This window comes from Cibotium barometz, chromosome 5 (assembly GCF_041138505.1).
Source record: "Cibotium barometz isolate CiBa-2024 chromosome 5, ASM4113850v1, whole genome shotgun sequence".
In the NCBI taxonomy this organism is placed as follows: domain Eukaryota; kingdom Viridiplantae; phylum Streptophyta; class Polypodiopsida; order Cyatheales; family Cibotiaceae; genus Cibotium; species Cibotium barometz.
The window spans coordinates 15,125,901-15,130,195 of NC_141050.1; positions in this window are offsets into that span (position 1 = coordinate 15,125,901).

The window sequence follows — 4,295 nt, forward strand, 5'->3', positions numbered from 1 at the left end:
GGGCCTTATGAGCCTCACAAGACCAAAAAAAAAAAAAAAAAAAAGCCATGTGCGTTACGGCGCGGTAATTGCCAGTTTGACCGGGTCAAAATACCGATTTTCGCGCATTTTTTTTGATTTTTTTGGTCTTGTGAGGCTCATAAGGCCCTTTAGGTGCCCTAATAGCCCCAAAATCTTATATATTTATATAAGATACTATATATATATATATATCTTATAATAGCCCCAAAATCTTATAATATCTTATGTCTTTTATATATATATCCTATATATCTTTTATATATATATATATATCCTATATATCTTATATATATATATAGGTACACACACACACACACACACACACACATATATATATGTATATATATATTCATATATGTACATATATATACATATATGTGAGTGTGTATACATCTATAAACACAACATTTTTTTGTTCCGCTCTAACCCAATCTCGAATACTTTTTTTAATCACGATCACATTTAAAATGAATCCTAAATAATATTTTCTATTAACACATGAACAAAAGCTTGAAATTGCGAGGCTTGAAATGGTATATCACAAGTACGCCAGGAAAAATCACAACTTACAATGCGCAACAAAATTTTTTTATTAAACTTGGAAGAGAAGTTTGCCTTACATCTTTTTAATAAGCTCTTGGAAGAGCTCAAGAGAGAGAGTTCTAGAGGCTGGTTTCTAGCCTAAGCTTTGGAATATATCACTTGGCTCATTGATTCCTTGAGCCCGAGAAAGGGCACAATGGCTTAAAACTGAGCCGGGATGCTTGCCCGTAAAGCAATACAAGGCAGCTTCCCTAGCTACCAAAATACATTTATTTATGTTTGAGGCTAAGGGATTCTCCGACAAGACTGCACTAAGTGCTTTACATTTTAGGAGCTCGGCATAGGCGATCTCTGAATAGTCTAAATGAAAAACCCGCACTATGTTGGCTCTGAGGGCATGTATGTAGTGCCAAAGAGATGCATCTCGACCCTCTGACTTTGGCCGCGTTCCTCCTACGTGCATAGCAAACTTGTCCACTTCAAAAGCAGTCTATCAACATGTCAATATAGAAGTTAGGAAGCGTGAAATGATACAACTAAAAATAATTTGCTTTACAACTAAGAAGTTGTTGGAATTAGGGTTGCAGGAATGCACACACAACTTCAAGAAGATGAGGAAGCTTGAGCACAACACAGTAGTGTATTATGAGTGCCAAAAATGAAAGATAACAAGCCCTAGAAGATAATGGGCGTATATACAATGCACGGGGGAAAAAACCTCCTAGTGAGGGAAAAAGTGCCCCGGCGGTCCTAAGTGTGTTCACACACATCACTACTATAATATGGTAACAAATCCCCCCTGGAGTGATGCGGTGAACAAGAGCTAGCACTCATGTATAGGGAAGTGTCTAGCTATGTGGACGAATCCACAAAAGGGAGTAAGCCCAAAGCTTTGCGAAAAGCTTCGAACTTCTCACGAGGCAGAGCCTTTGTGAAAAGGTCTGCAAGGTTATCCTGTGTTGGCACATAAGCCAAACTGATCTCTCCTGCAGAGAGTCTCTCCCTGACATAATGGTAGTGCACCTCAATGTGCTTCGTACGAGCATGGAACACTGGGTTCCGCGCAACTGCCAATGCGCTCTGACTGTCAGTGAAGATGGTGGTGGCAGATGGCTGCCCAACACCCAAATCAGCCATAAGGCGTCTGAGCCACACACACTCAACCGTAGCTGTGAAAGCTGCCCTGTACTCAGCTTCACAACTAGAAGTGGCCACAGTAGGCTGCTTCTTGCTCAACCATGATATGCATGAGCTTCCAAGCATGAAGCAAAAACCACTCGTGGACACGCGTGTGTCATAACAACCAGCCCAGTCAGAATCTGAAAAAGCATGTAAATCTGGCGGCAATGATCCCCCCTTGGGATAAAACAACCCAAGATGCCGAGTACCACTCAAATAGCGAAAGATACGCTTCACTGCCTGCCAATGCTTAATGCCTGGGCTATGCATAAATCTGCTCACCTGTGAGACTGCAAACTGAATGTCTGGCCTCGTAATGCATACATAAATGAGGCAACCAACAGCTGTCTGATAGAGTGTGACATCAAAGTGATCTCCAGCATCATGAAGACTCAACTTCAAACCTGTCTCCATTGGAGTAGCAATAGGCTTGCAGTCTTCAAGGCCAAATCTCCGCAACAATGTTTCAATATACTTTGTTTGACACAAAGCAATACCTCCATCACACTGCTTAAATTGTATCCCCAAATAATGATGCAAATGCCCCAAATCTGACATCTCAAAAGAGGCATTCAAATCAGCCTTAAAATCAGCAATATGACTCTCATTTGGTCCTGTGAGCAGCATGTCATCGACATAGAGAGCAATGATTAGATGTACACCATCCACACGTTTAGCATACAAAGTGCTTTCTGTTGGACTATTCTGAAACCCATGTGCAGTCAAATATGCATGTATTTTTTCATACCAAGCTCGTGGAGCTTGCTTTAAACCATATAAAGCCTTTTTTAACCTGCACACTTTGTTTTCCTGCCCTCTTTGAACAAAACCATGAGGCTGCGATACATACACCTCCTCATGCAAATCTCCATTTAAGAACGCAGTCTTTATGTCCAGCTGATGTACATTCCAACCATTATGAGCTGCTAATGCACAGATGCTACGAACAGTGGTCATACGACATGTGGGAGCAAAAGTCTCATCAAAATCAATGCCCTTCTCTTGAGCATAACCTTTTGCAACAAGCCTAGCCTTATGGCGATCCACTGTGCCATCAGGCTTACGCTTCAATTTGTATACCCACTTAGTGCCAATGGCCTTCTTGCCAGGGGGCAAGTCACATAAAGACCATGTACCATTCTTCATAATAGCATCGTATTCTGCTTGCATAGCAGCCATCCAATTTTCTGAACTTTGTGCCTCATCAAATGAAACAGGCTCACTTTCATCGCACATACTAGAAACAGCCAATGCATAACAATCTGACGCATAAGAGGCACCATGAGAGCCAGAACGAGTGCGACTAGACAAAGGGGCATCCAACTTGCTGTCACGCAAAGTCTGCACCAGCCATCTAGGCATGTTTCTAGAGCCCTCAATCTCTTGTCTCTCATCCTCAAGTGCATCATGCACATCTGCATCAGATATAGGCTGATCTGTGCCATCATTTAAAACCTGCATAGGCTGAAAAACTGCCTCATGAGATATTGCACTTGACTGTGCACCACTGAAAAGAGGCAACAATGTATCATAGACATCACGTGAGCTGATATCTGTCTCCTTAGTACATGAAACCAAGGGCTGAACTGCATCTTCCACAAATACAACATCACGGCTAACCAAAATGCGCTTTGTCTGTGGATGATACAAACGATAGCCTTTGCTCTCAGCACTATATCCAACAAAAATACATTTGACAGCTTTGTCATCCAATTTTCTGCGATGTTGCACAGGCACTAATGCATATGCCAGGCAACCAAAAACACGTAAATGGCCAACAGATGGCTTGCGGCTATGCCAAGCCTCATATGGAGTGACAACCTGTAATGCTTTGGTGGGACACCTGTTTAGTACATAAGTGGCACACATGACAGCCTCAAGCCAAAAACCATGTGGTAGACTTTGACTCTTAACCATACATCTTGCCATTTCCATGAGAGACCTGTTTTTTCTCTCAGCCACACCATTTTGCTGTGGTGTATACGGCACTGTACATTGGTGTTTTATCCCACGCTCAGCCAGAAATGCATTAAATTCTGAAGACATATACTCCCCCCCTCGATCTGAACGGAGGGTGCCCATCTTACTTTCTGACACATTTTCAGCCATAACCAAAAACTGTTTGAAGCACAAAAACACTTCGGACTTTGCCTTCAAAGGATATACCCATGCATGCCTGGTAAAATCATCAATGAAAGTCACGAAGTAAAGGTAGTTTCCAAATGATGGAGTTTGCATGGGACCACAAACATCACTGTGAACAAGCTGCAATCTGCGTTCAGCTCTCACTGATCCATCTTTGGGAAAGGAAGCACGCTGCATTTTACCCAATATGCAGCCCTCACAAACATGCTTGACAGGTGCCTCAAGCTTAGGCAAAGAAGACACCATTTCAGATTTCTGCAGGCGCAGCAAACTTGCAAAATTCAGATGACCAAAACGTGCATGCCACAGTTTTGCATTTGAAATAGCCTGCGTATCCATAATAGCACATGCTGAATCCTCTACACATTTGCCATCCATATTGAGCTTATACAGCCCTCGACATAGTG